This window comes from Myxocyprinus asiaticus, chromosome 32 (genome assembly GCF_019703515.2).
Source record: "Myxocyprinus asiaticus isolate MX2 ecotype Aquarium Trade chromosome 32, UBuf_Myxa_2, whole genome shotgun sequence".
In the NCBI taxonomy this organism is placed as follows: domain Eukaryota; kingdom Metazoa; phylum Chordata; class Actinopteri; order Cypriniformes; family Catostomidae; genus Myxocyprinus; species Myxocyprinus asiaticus.
This window is the reverse complement of record NC_059375.1, coordinates 11677722-11696510: the sequence shown is the minus strand read 5'-3', so window position 1 is coordinate 11696510 and position 18789 is coordinate 11677722. Positions and strand designations below refer to the sequence as shown.

Below are 18789 nucleotides of genomic sequence, written 5' to 3'. Positions count from 1 at the left end.
ATCATTATATATGGAATTACTGTTATTTGAGGGATTTTCTTAGCCAATATTTATATTTGTGATTAATGAATTGGCATACCATGTAATTAATTCGATTAAAACATTTAAACGATAGACAGCCTAATTTTTTTCCTCTGGAATAACATACACAATAAGACCAGGAACATGTATTAAGAAAGTAAAAAGGGTCAATTATGATTTCATATTAACTTTAAAATGTAATCTAAATAAAACAGACCATTTGTAAAATCATGCAGGTGAAGAAACCATACCAGCTCATGGTCCACTCTGAAAAAAGCCATCTGGCAAGGTTTGTTGAGGAGATTGGCAAAGGCGATAAAAGCGTCGGCCTCCTCCAGATTGAGAATCAGCACTGCAGCAATAAAGGACATGCCCTGAACCTGCAGTCAAAACAAAGTCATTTTACAGCCACTCTCATGAGAACAACATGATCTCATGAGAAAAACATGATTGAATTAAGAACGGTAAAGCTTTCACAATTCTTATCTACAACAATTATGTAGAATAATTATAACAATAATGCTTTTAGTTATTTAATTAATTATTTTAATTAGGGCTGTCAAATAAACATGTCAATTTTGTGTGATTAATATGATTAAAAAAGAATGCGTTAAAAAATGTATTTAAAAAAATGCAATTAATCATCTCCCTGACACAAATGTAAATTTTGTAATAAAAGTAAGCGTTTTCCTACCATCACAGCTATTCAAACTTGAAATGCCATGTTTTTGCAAACCGTAATCGTAGTCAGCACAGCCTCATCTGCACAGGCAAGACTGACAAACAGCAAATTTGGACACCTACAAGACACCTTCAGGGGTCTTGCAGAGTCCATGCCTCGGTAGGCCAGCGCTGTTTTGGCGGCACGCGGAGGACCAAAAGCATATTAGGCAGGTGGTCATAATATTTTGGCTCATCGGTGTATATACAGTGTGTGTATATATATATATATATATATATATATATATATATATATATTCGCAGATTTTAAAAGTGCTGAAATTTGACAATATATGTACTTATTTTCTAGTCAAAATGCATTTATTTCCATTTTAGGAAAGAAAACAAAACAGTATGTAACAATATAATGCTTTATTTACATTTTACAAACAAAGCCTTCCACAAGAAATGTACTTAAATAGCACCGATTCGAGTAACATTAAATGTTTCCCAGAGTCTAAGTGGGAGTTTGACTAATTGAAAGAATTATTTTCCCCATAGGTTTCATAATCATTGCAATGGGCATTAAATCTCTTAAAATCTCGTCCTCCACAATCTTAACCTGCCGGTAGACTGTGGCTATCTGCCTTGTTACAGCAATCGTGAAGCTGCGTGCATGATTCGCGTCAGGGCGTCAGCGCCGCTTTGAACTCACAATGAAAAGCGCTTCCAGACAAAAACGTCCTAGAGACCATTTTAGTGATAGTTAAGACTTGAGTTGCTTCTGTGGTAATTAAAATGCACCTTGCAAGTCTCATCTGGGCTTGTTTTGTACATCATACAGCGCTAAGAGCTCCTTTCTCCATCATTTTATCACTGACAGGGAAGCACTGTCAGAGATTCTTTTATTTACTGAGATAACAACCTCCACGGCTCTATCATAGGAGAGTATTATGACAGTACCACCCATAGAATGTTAATAGGAATGCCTCGTTATGATGTTTTATGCTAAGCTTGTAGGCTCATCTTGGTAGAAGGGCTCTGGCGCTGTGTCTGTTTGTGAAGTGTGAGTCAGTGTAATTACTCCAGGCAGACACATTACAAAGGTTCTGTCCTTCACACCAATGTTTAAACATTATTAACGGTAAATGTGTTCAAAACGATTAAGAAAAATTAACACGTTAAACTTTTTTGAATGAATGAATTAATAAATGTTGCATTTATATAACACTTTTTCTGATACTACACTCAAAGTGCTTTACACAGTGAACAGGGGACTCTCCTCAACCACCATCAGTGTGCAGCATCCACCTGGATGATGCGACAGCAGCCATAGTGTGCCAGTACGCTCACCACACACCAGCTGTTGGTGGAGAGGAGAGATTGGACTGCTACTGCCCATTAATGTATGGGGACTATTAGGAGGCAATGATGGATAAGGGTCAATGTGGGGAATTTGGCCAGTACTACTCTTTACACCCCTACTCTTTACAAGAAGTGCCCTGGGATTTTTAATGAGCACTCAGAGTCCCCATCACTATACTGGGGCGTTAGGACCAACACAGACTGCATAGTAAACACTCCCTGCTGGCCTCACTAACACCTCTTCCAGCAGTTTCCAAGAGGTCTCCCATCCAGGTACTGACCAGACTGAACCCTGCTTAGCTTCAGTCGGTAACCAGCCTAGAGCTACAGGGTGATATTAATTTTTAATTAATCGCATCTGTTAACACATTAATTCTGACAGCTATAATATATATCCAAACTTTTGGCCGCCAGTGTGTGTGTGTATATACACACACACACTGGCGGCCAAATGTTTGGAATAATGTACAGATTTTGCTCTTATGGATAGAAATTGGTACTTTAATTCACCAAAGTGGCATTCAACTGATCACAATGTATAGTCAGGACATTAATAACGTGAAAAATTACTATTACAATTTAAAAAAAAATGTTCAGAACTTCTTAAACTACTTCAAAGAGTTCTCATCCAAAAATCCTCCATGTGCAGCAATGACAGCTTTGCAGATCCTTGGCATTCTAGCTGTCAGTTTGTCCAGATACTCAGGTGACATTTCACCCCACGCTTCCTGTAGCATTTGCCGTAGATGTGGCTGTCTTGTCGGGCACTTCTCACGCACCTTACAGTCTAGCTGATCCCACAAAAGCTCAATGGGGTTAAGATCCATAACACTCTTTTCCAATTATCTGTTGTCCAATGTCTGTGTTTCTTTGCCCACTCTAACCTTTTCTTTTTGTTTTTCTGCTTCAAAAGTGGCTTTTTCTTTGCAATTCTTCCCATAAGGCCTGCACCCCTGAGTCTTCTCTTTACTGTTGTACATTGAACTGGTGTTGAGCGGGTAGAATTCAATGAAGCTGTCAGCTGAGGACATGTGAGGCGTCTATTTCTCAAATTAGAGACTCTGGTGTACTTCTCCTCTTGTTTAGTTGTACATCTGGCCTTCCACATCTCTTTCTGTCCTTGTTAGAGCCAGTTGTCCTTTGTCTTTGAAGACTGTAGTGCACACCTTTGTATGAAATCTTCAGTTTTTTTGGAAATTTCAAGCATTGTATAGCCTTCATTCCTCAAAACAATGACTGACTGACAAGTTTCTACAGAAAGCTGTTTCTTTATTGCCATTTTTGACCTAATATTGACCTTAAGACATGCCAGTCTATTGCATACTGTGGCAACTCAAAAACAAACAAAGACAATTTTAAGCTTCATTTAACAAACCAAATATCTTTCAACTGTGTTTGATATAATGGCAAGTGATTTTCTAGTAACAAATTAGCAATTTAGCATGATTACTCAAGGATAAGGTGTTGGAGTGATGGCTGCTGGAAATGGGACCTGTCTAGATTTGATAAAAAAATGACTTTTTTCAAATAGTGATGGTGCTGTTTTTTTACCTGACTATACTTTGTGATCAATTGAATGCCACTTTGGTGACTTAAAGTACCAATTTCCTTCCGAAACGGCAAAATCTGTACATTATTCCAACTTTTGGCCGCCAATGTATATTCTTTTATTTTTATATAGATATATTCTATTATTTTCTAATAGTCTTGAAAATATTATGAAACTTTTACACTTTCTGGGCTTTTTGTAGATCCATTTGTGATAGATATACGTGCCGGGTCACTAAAGATCCAAGGTATATAATAATGTTTGGCTAAACACCCATGCATTTAAGGGTTAATTTAATTAAACATTTCTTATCAATTGACAGCCCTAATTATAAAATATACAAAGTATATGCATTTTTATTTTTTTATATATTTTAATATACTGATAAGAAAGAGAAGAGAAACACAAAACCAATCATCTTCGTTAATACTGGATGGTGTAAGCAATAGATTTCACTCACATATCCCACGTCAGGTCTGTAGCAGGTGTAAGCACCCAACACACTGTGCAGGAGATCATGGTACGGCCCACCCTTACAGAACAGAGAGCAACATCAGTCAATACACCAACAGATCAGATCGATCATAACAGCAGTGAGTGGAAGCGTGCAGGCTTTACCTTCTGGAAGATAAAGAGTGAAGGAAATGTGCGAGAAATGTCCAGCTTTATCAGGTCCAAACTGGACTCACGGTCAGCTACTGACGCCCCACTGTCCACTGTCACAAACACAACAAAATTAACATTACACAATCTACATATAGACATAATGATGCTCTAATAATACATGTCTTGGATATAAATATCAACAAGATTTTTTTAAACAGTAGTGCTTCATCATGCAAGACTTCGCTGTAATCAGTGGAGTTTTATAAAATAATAAATGACTGAATTAAATATGTTATCACATGTTTGGTTTGTTTAGAATTTTTATTTACTATATAGTTAAGATCAATTACTGGATTGCATTTATGCCTTTTAAAAGTCTGTGTAAACATACCTTTTACAAGAATTTAATTTAATTAGGGGCCAACCACCGAAGGTGCATAGCCCCTATTGTATCCATTAGTATTATTAGGGGCCAACCACCGAGGGTGCTATAGCCCCTATTGTATCTGTTAGTATTATTATTATTATTCTACTTCTTTTTCCTAATGGAAGTCAAGGGTAGCCCATAGAACCGTATGTAGGAAAATGATGAAATCTGGCACGCTGATAGGGATGGGCATTAATAGACAACACACAAAATTTGGGGTCTCTAGGACAAACTCTATAGTGCCACCACCAGTTAAAAAATTCACATTTCTTTTGCGTGTCCTAGAAACAAAATAATTTTTTGATTACTCTCCATGATTCAAATGAACCCCCATACAGTATAGCTCCACCCAATACAGTAGCCATCATCTTGGATTATGATGTTTATCGTTTTTTCACTACTATTCCTTGAAATGTTGTCCAATTTGCCCAAACAATGGCTCAAAATAATTTCTAGACTGAGCCGCACAGAATAAAAATACAAAATTTTTGTTTTTGATTTTGTTGAAAAGTACGTTAACACAAAGTTAAGGAGGTCGTTGTAAAAATGGATGTGAGGCTGTGTCTCAACAATGTAAACTTGGTATGCTTCATCAGGACCATGATCTGAGGATACATGCACAGTTTTGAGACAGCGCCACCTATGGGTGAAAAGATGTACAAAAAAAAAAAGGGGTAAAAAAGGCTATTTTTGACATTACATTTTTAACGGTCTTTCCTAAAATCATGAGGTTGGTGTCTTTGGACTCCTTGGGTCATGAGGATTTCAACTATACCAGTTTTTTCCCATATCAGCCATACTGCCTCTCCACTATATTGACATTTATTAAAAAATGATATATCTTTTAAATACAGTGTCGGATTTCAAAGAAAATTAATATGCATCATCAACGTCCTGATGATACTTGAGCAGTTTGGAGACAACATCACTTATAGTTCAAAAGATAACCCACACTTGTGTGCTGACTTTAATGACAGGAAGTCTCTTTGTCACTCAATGGGCATGTCAACCGAGAGGCTCAGAGTGTTAAAGCACTGATTTATAATTTGAAAGGTTGTGGGGTTGATTCCCAGTTGGACCAGTGTTAGAGTTTATGTTATATTGTACTGGAGATCTTTGTATTTTTATATTTGACTGATTAGTTACTTATCACAAATCATTTCTGTTTGAAGCTATACTTCTTGTTTTTCTCTGTCTTAGTGTTGTTCTTCTGATATACAGTATATGGGAGTGATATCTTTTTAAAGGATTGAGAAGTCTGGAGACAGCATCACATGTAGTTCAAAAGAACATGGTCTGTTTAGCATGGTTATCATGCTACATGCTATGATAGCTTAGCCTGCTAATCGGTTAGCATTCTAACTGTTGGGTTTTCTGTCTTAAAAGGCCATTTGATCACAATGCTATCCGTAGGGCAACATTAGCTTAGCATGGTAATCGTTGGCATGCTAATAAGTTAGCATGCTAACCAACAAATTTGTAAGGCTATTTGATCAAAATGCTATCCGTATGCAACATTAGTTTAACATGGTAATCAGCTAGCATGCTAATCAGTTAAATACATCATGACCAGTCTGTTCTTTCTTTCTGCTGTGTTTGATATCAGCCATTTTGGCTCTCCACCATGTTGAATACTTTTTTTTTTTCTTTTTTTTATTTGCTGACTCTCAGATTGGTATATTGTTGCTGGGCTTTTCCCCAAGGACATTTTTATTCCCCCCTTTGTTGAAAAGTTACATGAATATAAAGTTGATCATGGTAACAGCTGTAATAGGCTGTGATTCCTCTAAGCTTGGTATGTCCCTTTGTTGACTGGCAGCTCTGTGGTTGTGTAGTATAATGGACAGCACACTGAAATCGAGAATGGAAAGTCATGAATTCAATTTCCGTCCTGGGGCAACGTGATCTGTGCTTGCTCCGTGAGATCTTTGGGTTGTGTTTAGTTTTGTGCAGTGGTTGCCATGTTGGTGCTTGGCCCCGTAATGACTGCTTGCAGCTATATTTATTATTATTATTATTATTCCTCCCCAATGGGAGTCTGTGGCAGCCCATTGAACTGTACATTTCAAATTATTAAATTTGCCATACTGATAGGGGTGGTCATGAATATTTAAATCGTTAAACATTGAATATTTTAATTACAGTGACCGCCATCTTGGATTATGTCATTCATTGTTTTTTCACTTCTGCTCCTTCAAACTTTGTCTGATTTGTCCAAGCGATGGCTCAAAATAATCTCCAGACAGAGCCGCACAGAACTGACCAGAAATACTTTTTATTTGTGCTACCATTCAGAAATTATGCTAACGCGAAGTTAACAAGGTCAATGTGAAAATGGATTTGAGACTGTATCTCGGCAAAGCTTTGTCCTATTGAAACGAAACTTGGTATGCTTCATCAGGACCATGATCTTAGGTAACATGCAAAGTTTGGTGACAGCACCACCTATGGGCCAAGAAATGTAAAAATTGGCTATTTTTGTCTGTAGCTTTTGAAGCGTTTGTCCTAAAATTATGGGTTTGGTGTCTTTGGATTCCTTGGGTCATGAGGATTTCAACTATATAATTTTTTCCAATATCAGCCATATAACCTCACTGCCATTTTGAATTTTATGAAAAAGTAATGTATATTTTAAACGCTTTGTCCGATTTGAATGAAAAATGGAAAGGGTCTTCAACATCATGTCCTGAGGGTACCTAAGCAGTTTGGAGACAGCACCACATAGTGGTCAAAATTCTTATTCTGTTTAAACAAAACTTTTAATATATCATTGCTTCCTTATTCTAAGTCTTCTGAAATTGGCAGAGATACATTTCTAAATGTTTTTTATTTTTTTATTTATTTATTTAAAACCTGCTGCTCTCAGCTTAGAATGTATCTTTGGCATTTTTGAGCTGTCAACTGAATGGCCCAGTGGTTAACGCATTGGAACACACATCAAAAGGTTGCGAGTTTGAATCTCTCAAAGAGCAATTTTAAAGACCCCCTCCAGTGAAAATCAAGTTTTTAACCTTGTTTACATTTCCATATGGTGTTTTTTATATGCTAGAAGACATACCATGAGTGAAATAAGCAATCAACGCCATGGCTGAGCATTTTGCCCTTGGAACTGCAGTGTACCAAAGAAAATCTCAAAAACACAGATTCAGACAGCCAGGGTTTCATATGTCACAAACCTAAGGAACCAATCCCATCAACTTGCAGGGGGGGGCTTTCCATATCAATAGCAAACGTTACGGCGAAGCAAGGGGTATCAGGAGAAGCCAGGTATAGCTACGTATTGGTATTTTGCAAGACATGTTTTCAGATGCAAAGTTGCAAAAGGACAAATGGTGAGCCTTCATGTATTACCAAAGGATCTGAAAATCCGAGATAAATGGGTGCAGTTTATTTGGAAAAATCATAAAGTCCCAGTAAAACTTCCAGAGAAAACTCGGGTTTGCAGAAGTCATTTTCCAGAGAACTGTTTTGAAAAGTTTACCCCAAAACAGATGGGTTTTTGCCACTAAACTTATATTGAAGCCCAACGTGGTTCCATCAGTATATCCTGGGGACACAGCGAGCCCGAGCTGCAGGTGAGCGGTGCAGGGGTGAGTGGAGATGGAGGCGGGGACAAATTTGCATATTCATAGATACTTAATGAGGCAAATGTAGAGTTATATCTAAACCATTTTAAGGCATGAATGGATTATTTTAATTGAAAAAACTTTTAAATATGTAATTTTGATTAACAAAGATGAGTTTTTAGGAGTTAATCCAGTGTCTGGAGAGGGACTTTAAAACGTGTACTTCTTTTGATCTCTTCGTATTTTGCTTGCAACAATGCAGACTGTACTTTATTGCATAATTCCTGCTTCAATTAAAAAAAATATTCGGTCAATTTTTCCAACATCAGACATATAACCTCGCCGCCATTTTGAATTTTATTAATGGAATGTACCTTTGGGATTTTTGAGCTGTGTCAACTGAATGGCCCAGTGGTTAATGCATTGGAACACAGGTCAAAAGGTTGTGAGTTCAAATACAAGTAAGAGCAGTTTTAAAATTTGTACTTCTGTTGTTCTCCGAGTCTTCATATTGTGCTTACTACAATGCAGACTGTGCTTTACTGCATAATTCCTGCTTCAATTAAAAAAAAAAAAAAACTAACCTGTAACAATACACAGAACTAGCCAAACAGATCATTGAAAAAGTAGGTACACTCTCTGGGTGATGATTGATCATAAGTGATGACACCTGATGCTAACACACAGAGTCTACTGAAGGAAAGAGGGAAGAACAAAAATAGCAAGAAAAAAAGAGATCAAACCAGCAAACACTGCAACAATTGAATCTGTCTTAGTGTCACACAGTCTTATATGTACATCCACTGCAAATAAAATATGCTCTTGAACAACAAATTAAATGTCTCAATATTTCACAGGAGAACACTTGAAAATTCTCAAAATACAACATCGCCATGTTCTATTATTATAAGTTACTTTGTTTTTTTTTTTTTATGTGTGCAAAATATCGGGACTTAATAGAGCTTTAGCTCCATTTATTGTTGCTGATTATGTCATTAATATTTTATTTTATTGTTTATTTAAAGTCACCATTATGTTGATTAGTGTTCTCTTTGGTTAGGCACTTGAACCTTATTCTTTAATGAGTAAGTTCTCTTCTAGTTGGTGCAATAATGTTTCAACAAAACATGTTCAGTTGCACAGTGATGGGAGAGAAAAAAAATGGCAGGAAGCAGGTTTTTCACGCTGTTAGAAATGCCTAAAAATAAGTGTTATGCTTTGATCACATTGGATGCAAGTTAATTGTACAAATAAATGATACATTGCTCACGACCAATATATGCAGTTAATATGGAAGAGGAGTTACTGCAAAAGTTATTTGAAAAGTTAAGCAGATCCTGCCACTGAAGGATGCAACAACATCTTATAAGAAATACCCTTTTGCGTAGTTATTCGCACTGACTCATCCTTCTGAGGGGGACCCACAGAAGGATGAAAAAAAAAATGATTTTACATTTGTGACCATGCGCTATATGGACCACTTCCACTGTTGCACACCATCCTCATGTTCACATATGTGACTACAGTGACCTTTGACAGAGAAGATTATTCTGACAAATATTCCCACTCCTCTACCAGAGCTACCAGAGCTTCTGTCCAGACAAACCTCACAGTAGAGGACATGCAAATGAAACAAACCAGGATCACAACCAGCTCATTAGAACACAAAACTCACCCATGGTAACTAAAAATAAATCTCTGTCATAACATAAAATGACATTATTAAGATTAAACGGAACTTGAAACATAACTATAACCCACAATTACTTTTAATTAATAACACCCCCAAACAGTCCCCAAATCCTCCATAGACCTACCTAATTATGCAAACACAACAGTCAATAGCAAGTCCCCAAGCAAAAACCACAACAGAAGTTACAATATATTTTCTATGAGGTTCAGTTTCACTTTCCTGACAGAATTTATAACCTGTGTTGTTTGTCAATAACTTGCAAGGAAAAATTAGCTAAATAATTCCACTGTCACCGTGACAAAAAATAAATTTCATGTTTGTGTTTGAAAAAAAAAAGAAAAAAAAAGAAAAAAAAAAGTGAATTACTTACAAATAATATAGTACATTAAATATCCATCTAAAACCATTTATATATGACCCTCACCACAAACCTAAATTATTTAGGGAGTCCTAAAATAGTTCTGTGCCTGGGGACCAACATTTGGTGCTACACCCCTGGTCACTAAATTATACTTTCTCTGTAATTCTGTAATTCATTTGATAATTTGACTTTTACGAAATCTCAATTAGATATACCAGAAATCATCCCAGCGGACCCTTTCTGTGTTGTGTGTGTTCATTGAACAATGCATTTCCCAGAAAATGATCATATTAATTTAAAACAAGGTTCAAGTGTCTAACCAAAGAAAACAATAATCACTATAATGGTGACTTTGTTGAATGAAACAACATAATGACATCAGCAACACTAAATAGAGACAAACCACTATAATTGTCAGTAAATAACTTTTGCACATGAAAAACAACATACTGAAATGCTGTCTAATAACATTGTATTTGCAGTTGATGTATATCTAAGGCTGTGTGACAGTAATACAGATTCAATTGTTGTGGTGTCTGCTGGATTGTTTTCTTGTTCTTGTTGTCCCTCTTTCTTTCCTTCAATAGACTCTTGTTGACTGCTTGTTAACACCAGGTGTCATCACTAATGCTCAACCATCACTCAGAGAGTGTACCTACTTTAATTGTTTGGCCAAATCAACATTGAACACTTCAAAATGTAGATTCAACAGTGCTCAGCGTTAGTTTTTAACACCATCAGGTGGGACCGAAATGAACACTAAGGAGTGTATATTTAACAACAGGGATTATGCTGTGTACTCTCAACCTAGAATGTCTCTTTGATGTCAGTGAGACTTGTTGATTGTGTGGTGCAGTGGTTAGAGCTCTGGGCTTTAGTCCAAAAGACAGGATGTACCCTGGTTTGTGCTTCTGTTGTGCAGGAGTTCTTTGCATTGTGATTGGTGTATGGCTTTAGCAGCTATATTTTATCTTTGATCTGTTATATCTTCTCTATTGAAATCTAAAATGATCTCATCATTTGGCAACAGAATGTTGAGGGCACTAAATGCATTAAAATTAGAATTTCTTCCAAATAATTCTTCCTAAAAAGTATTAAAAGAATAATTAATGAAACCGTTAAGGGAACCATTACATATGAGCCATTCCTTCACAAATCAGACTTAAAACAATATTCCAGGTTCAATGTAAGTTATGCTCAATAGACAGCATTTGTGGCATAATTCTGATTTCCATAAACATTTATTTTGACTTATCTCTCCTTTTCTTTATAAAAAAAAAAAAAAAAAAAAAAAAAAAGCAGAAATCTGGGTAACAGTGACACACTCAACTGGAAGTAAATGGGGCCAATCTGTAAACGTTAAAATATAAAAACTAAAGTATAGACACAAGACATAAACAATATTAGTTAACATTTTAGTTTGATCAAATCTATAACACTACCCTAAAACGACCGAGAAAATTACGATTTAAACAACTTTACAGCTCCAATAATATACAAGTTTTAACAGAAGAATTAATGTAAGTGCTTTTATAAAATTATAAGCTTTACATTTCTGCCTTTTGTTGGCATCAAATTGGCATCATTCACTGCCACTGTAAATGCCACACCGTAACCTTAATTTTTCTAAAGAAACAACAATAAGAAAAAAAACTATTTTTTTGAGAAATTTCAGTCAGGTTTTAGAGAAAACCACAGTACAGAAACTGGCCTCCTCAGGGTGACCTATGACTTATTGATAGCGGAGGATGCTGGAGAGTACTCCATTTTAGTGTTGCTCGATTTAATTGCAGCATTTGGTATAGCTGATTTAAATTGATAGATTGAAGAGATGGGTGGGAATATCTGGGGTGTCTTAAGACTGGTTTGTTTCCTACTTGACAAATAGGAAATTTGTAGTATCTGTTGGAGATGACATGTCCTCCTCTTTAAAAGTTAATTGTGGTGTTTCGCAAGGATCTCTGTTAGGTCCAATATTGTTTTCACTATATATGTTACCGCTTGGTTCTGTGATTCGTAAATACAACATTAATTTTCACTGCTACTGATACGACCTGCAACTGTATTTGTCGTTGAATCCCAATGATCTGACTAATTTAAATGTTCTTCAAGTGTGTATAGGAGATCTAAAAAATTGGATGGCATGTAATTTTCTTCAGTTAAATACAGATAAAACAGAGGTTGTCATAATCGGTCATGGTTTTGAAAAAAGTCAGACTGAGTTAGCACTTAGACATGTGGTCCCAAATAATAAGCAGGTTGTGAAAATTTGGGAGTCTATTTTGATACTAATTAAAATTTTGATGATCACGTCTGGAAGATAGTTCTGTCTTGTTGTTATCAGTTAAGGAACATTTCCAAGGTTAAACATGTCTTGAGTTTCAAGGATACAGAGAAGCTTATACATGCTTTTATTTTGTCTCGCCTTGATTATTGTAATGCCCTGTTTTCAGTTTTAAATCAACACACTTTAGCATGGTTACAAACAGTGCAAAATGCTGCAGCTAGACTTTTGACACAAACTAGGTATTTTAATCATATTACTCCAGTTTTAGCTTCTTTGCATTGGCTACAAATTCATTTTAGGGTTGATTTTAAGATTTTTTAAATTACATATAAGGCATTACATGGGTTGGCACCAGAATATTTAACAGAACTTTTAAGGCCTTATGAAACAGTTAGACCTCTTAGATCTTCTTGTCATGATCTGTTAGCTGTTCCAAGATTCAGACACAAAACTAAAGGTGATAGAGAGTTTGTAGTGAAGGCCCCACGATTATGGAACAGCCTGCCCTGGGATTTAAAGATCTGCTGAATCTGTGTCTGTTTTTAAGTCTCGTTTAAAAACGTATTTGTATAGACAGGCTTTTATTACTATGTGAATGTGCTGTGTTTTACAGTGTGTGTTGCTTTTATTATTATGTGATGTGAATATGTTGTGTTTTTGTGAAGCACTTTGTGCTTAATCACTAAAAAGTGCTAAATAAATAAAGTTATTAAAACTATTATTAAAAGGATGGACGAGTCGAAAGTATTTTTCGTGGTAATCAACATTATGCCACAAATGCTGTCAATTGAGCTGACTGAAAAATTTTTAACTGCAAGGCTGGTGCTGAATAGTGATACAGTAAAGGCTGTCAGAGTATTTCAATACAATATTACATTCACATCAGTGGAAGAATGCAGATGTTCAATAAATATTAACAGAACTAATCGTCATGAAATTTACTTGGTTCCAGTATTTTTTAAAAATGCTAATTGAGTTCTCGATTCCAAATCCCTAAAGAAAACCTTCCAGTCTGTGACACTGTGACATGACTCCAGAAAGAGTTTGTTAGTCCCAGAGGAGCTCCCAAAATGCGCTCAGGAAGCTAAAATTGGTAAAAACAGCCTTGAAATTGTGATGAGGGCCACATATGAAAGGGAGGACGTATTTGTGTTCAATCTGTACGAGCAGCCAGCTTTATGAACTGATTTATTACAACACAACAAAGAATGAAGTGCTGAGTCTGCTAACTTATTTCATAGAGTACACAGACTGGAGGACTTGATAGAAGACACTCCAGACGTCACTGCTGAATTAACGTGATCAGCAAGTCTCGACTTGCATCACAGGGAGGAAATAGGAACTATTTCATTAACATAAAGAGGAAAGGCAGCTGGGGAGCAATGGAAGTGTTCTGACGCTTGCATACATATAGTGTTTCATCTGATTGTATGAGTGTTTGGTGTGTCTAAACTGCTCCAGCGGGCTTTCCCAAAGAGAGAATCTCTTCTCTGAAAGTGACGTACCATCCGGCTCCATCTCACTGCCTGTCTCTCTGAAGCTCTTCCAGCGCTCCTTGGCTCTTGAGAGAAAGATCTCGTACAATTCTAAGAGGAGAGGAGAGAAAAGGTAGATTTTATTTCTCTCAGGCGATAGCTCACAACTTCTACAATTAAACTTTTTATTCAACCCTCTTTTCCCTTATGTTGCCTGAGAAAACAAACCAATTTTATTTTTTTTTTTACTTTGCAAGCACATGATGCATATACAATGACAATAAAATGGTTAATAATGAAGGGATGACTATGAGTGAATTAACCAATAAAAGCTCAGTTTTCGTCACACTATATCTTGATGGTTATTTTTAAATCTTTTTCTGACATTGTGCAACATGTGGAGGCAGCACATTTGCTCTGGAGAACTGACTTCAGAAAAGCATTTTTTCATGAATGGATGGAAATGCAGCTTGTAAGTAAGGTTTTGCCAAGAGTATTGCAGAAACAAATGCTGACATCCTTGTCAGAAAGAAACTCATCCAAATAACTCCTTGTACTTTTTTGTAACAAAGATGATGTCTTTTTTGTTACGAATTTGCCACGAGTACACTTGTTCTGCACTGTTTGGTCTTGCCAACAATACAGTATAATAACAGTTTTCAGAAAGACTGCTTACTAAAAGGTTTAGCTAATCCTGGCTTTAACAGTATCTTTAAAATGACTCTTCACTCACAAACATATAGCTCAATGAAATACCTGAGGTGATGTTCAGTTCATTCCCGATGGCCAGACTCCACACTTTACCCCTCACATTAGGGGGAGACCCTGCCACCACAGATCTCTCACACGCCGTGTGCCTCGCCTGAAGAAAAATGCACAAGAGAGAGCTGTTAATATAGTGCTTTTTAAACATAAAATCTTTATTCCAAACACTAGTGAGCTGCCTTGTCGACAAAGGCAGCAACCTTGTAAGGAGGAACCTCATAAGTGACCATTCTGGAACGTTTCACATATGCAGCAACTCCATTCACCATACAAATAAGTGCTCCTCCAGCAAAGCACACAACAGACTCGACTCAAAATTGATTTCAATAGAGTTTGCTGTTAGCATATTGCTAAGCTAACATCATGATACTCTATTAAAGGGGTCATGAAATGCAATTTTTTGAATAAATGTATTATCTTCCCAGAAGTCCACTGATCATTTAAGTCATAATTTAGTAATATATGATAATTTTCCTCCCTGTCTCTGGCCCACTGACTGAAACGCTCAGTTTTGGCCTGCTTTAAACTTCAACGTAAACGCCCACTGTTATGATTGGCTAACATCGTGCAGCCCCTTAAATACAGCCATATTTAAAACTCAATCGGAAGAGAATGAACAAAGCTCCACAACATTCTAAAACTAAATTTCAGGGTTCATGGTAATCATTTCGTATTATGACTGGTTCACAAGCAAGCCACGCTGATATGAGCAGATAAAAATGCACATACATAGTGCAAAGCAAGGTGAAATGATGCACACACATAGGTGCATATCGCCGGAAACCAGGGACTAAAAACAAAATGTTTTTCATTTCGGTTCGTTCGGAGTTAAAACTATATTTTTCCGTTCTGGTTCAAAAGTTCCGCCACCTCCTTTCCAAATGGTTACCGGTTAGAACAAAATAAAAGAACGGTTAGTAACGTTCTTTTTAAAATGACAGTACTCTGCGCTAAAAGGTGGGTGAAATATTAATTGCAGCATTGCCAGATCTCACAAGAGAAGCAAGCAATCTGGTCTGGAAAAATGAGCTCAAAATAAGCCACTTGCATCAAAATAAACAAAGAATTAGCGATTTATCACAATAGAAATTATAACAAGCATACAGTTAATTAACAGTTAAGTAAAATTTTAAAGATCTGCTTCTGAGTCAAAACCCAGCAGCATCAAATCTGTATTAATGCATCATATCTAACAATAATTCAGTGAAGACTTGGAAAGAACTGAGAAAAGTACTTTTTACATCTTATAAAGTTTTCCTTGTATCTGGATTAGCCGTGCATGTATATGTAGTAATTATACATACAATAGTTGTTAAAAAGGTCTTCATTCACAGAATACGACATCCACAATGGACAATTAGGCAAAGACATGTGTGATGCAGCAGTTTCCTTCAGGTTCAAGCATGTTTCATTTTTTTCAGGCAACATGAAGTGGTATAGTTCCCAAAATATACGGTGATAAACCCTTTGGCCTTTAGTTTCATGAAAAAATTATCAGAAAAAAACGAACCGGTTAGAACCGGTTTCCAGCATTTAAAAACAAAAATTGAACTCTGGAACAATTGAAAATCAATTTGTTCTGGTTTTTGGTTATGTTCTGCTAAAAATGTAGTTCGTTTTTCAGTTTTCGTTCTTTGAACCGGTTTTCGTTCTTTGATGTGTTTTCCCTGCCAAAAACACATCAAAACGGTCAAAGACGTCCATCTAGTGCATGTTTACATACACCAACAAATAAAAATAGTCCAGATGTGTGAAAGAACGCATCCAGGATGAGTTTGTGCTCAAAACAGCAAGAGGCAGAGTAGTTGAATAAAAGAGAATGGCTTCTCCTCTTCAGAGCTGTAACTTGACACCACGTCTTTTGAAAGCGGCGAGATACATGACAGCAGTCAAAGACGTCTGTCTAGTGAATGTTTATATAAAAAAATTATTCAAATAGTCCAGATGCGTTGCCTTTGGTGTTCAGAAATAATTAGCCACACTAGGCCTGTCTGTCCTGCTCTCTCGAACTGAGCACCAGTGGGCGGGGCCAAGGGTGCGATGACGCATGTTGTGGGATGTGTAAATACTAATGAGCAATGTCTCGTGACATCACCAACACACAGATTTTAAAACGAGATGTTTCAGCAGGGTGGTAATTATAAATGCTCTTTTTAGACTGGGGAGGAGGTTTTGAGTTCTGAAATGTAAAGTATGTTTTTATAGTAGAGTTACCTCTTATATGTCTAAATATCAAAGAAAATCTTCATTTCATGACCCTTTAAGCAAAAAATAAAATACATAGCACACACAAATAATGGGTAAAATAGTCAATTTTAATTAGGCTGGGTGTCTGACTTACATGCTCTCCCAGTTGGGAAGGATCTCATTGTTCCAAACCAGCATGGCGTAAGCAATGTTCTCCTCTTGTTTAAATCTTTCCTTCATTTGTTTTTTCTTCTTTTGTGCCTCCTTCAATTCTGTGAGCAAGAGTCATATTACTTCAGAGTGCAATAAACGTTCCTGACAACATGAAGTCACACATTTCCACGTTTAATGACCGCCATGGTCATTAAACAAAAATATAAATGAGCTTAAACACAAAAACATATCCAGGCCACATTTCCCCAAAAATCTAAAGAAAAAGGCTTTCTTTTCTTTTCTCTTTCTGTTAATTTTGGGGTAAAATATGACCTGGTGTCAATGCCAAATCCCCCCAAACACAAATGTGGGAAGTTGTTAGAAATGCCTGATCAAAAAATGCTTTGCAAAGGTATTCACAGTTTTCCTGACTAACCACTGACATCACCGCCATGATGATTCTAATTGCTGCTGGACTGTTTATTGGTACCAGTCTCCATAAGAAGCTAAAAACTACAAATCCGAGAGTTCCAAACAGAGAACAACAACCATTTTAAATGTTAGTGTGAGTCAAAATGAGTTCAGGGTCAACTTGTGTGGTTGTTGGCTGTCATAACAACTCAAAGTAGTTTAAAATATCAACATTACTAACCTCAATTCATAGCTTTACGTCATCCACCCACTCTTTAAATTTTGATGAGTGAGGCACTGTCAAAAAATGGTTGTTGCAACTCTGAAGTATCTGCACTACAAAGTCACCCCTAACAGCACACATACATCTGTTTGACATGTCTGTTTGATGTATGCATATTTTATTAGGTTGTTTGCTTATCTCAAGTACGTCTATAAGACGTTTTCTCCTGGATGTCAACAAAACAATCAGAAGATGTCTTTCAAACGATTTTGAATGTTTGTAAATCAGATTTTTTAATATGTTAAGCAGATGTTAATTAGAATGTGAGGCTCTCCAGATGAAACACTCATAAAAAGACATCTCAGAGATGTACCTGTGCTATATTAGACATGCTTTTTTGACCATTTTTTACAAATGTAATATTCTAAACATCACATTTTCCATTAAGAACATACACCGATGCGAGTGAAAACACTGGAGACTGGAAATTAAAAACAGGCATCTGTTATGAATCGTGGAACACTTTTGGTGGATAACTACGTGTAATAATTAGCAGGCTAATTGGTTAGTGATATGCAAAGCTATCAGGCTAATTGGTCAGCTTACTAACCTCAAGCTAACTGAAAACATAGAAAGAGAAATGTTAAATTGGAATGTTAAATTTTGCTGTTTAAGATGATATATATTGAGAAGTGATATTGTGGGTTTTCTAATCAGGCACCAAACAGAGCACACATTATTGTTTCAGATAATGGAAATGTTTTGCGGTCCAAGGAGGGTAGGATTTGGCCAACACTGGACATGTTCATGACAGTTTATAATATGAGATTCACCCATATACTGTTATGAAGTGATTAAAATGAGCATGGTAATAACTCTGCACCTCTCTTCTTCGCCTCTGCCACCATTTCATTATACTCTTGACGGTGGCGCTGGGCTTCCTCCTCCGATTTAGCAGGAAGGTTTCTGAGGAAGTCACAACAAAAGCAACAATAAAATGTCTCAATGTGCTCAGAATTTGTTACAGGCACTGAAACCCT

The 18789-nt window shown here is 36.5% G+C and overlaps 1 pseudogene; it reads right to left on the bottom strand.

The window, feature by feature from the left end:
* LOC127423269 (TBC1 domain family member 12-like) overlaps window positions 1–18789 on the bottom strand; it is a 43527-nt pseudogene that overhangs the window by 10994 nt on the left and 13744 nt on the right.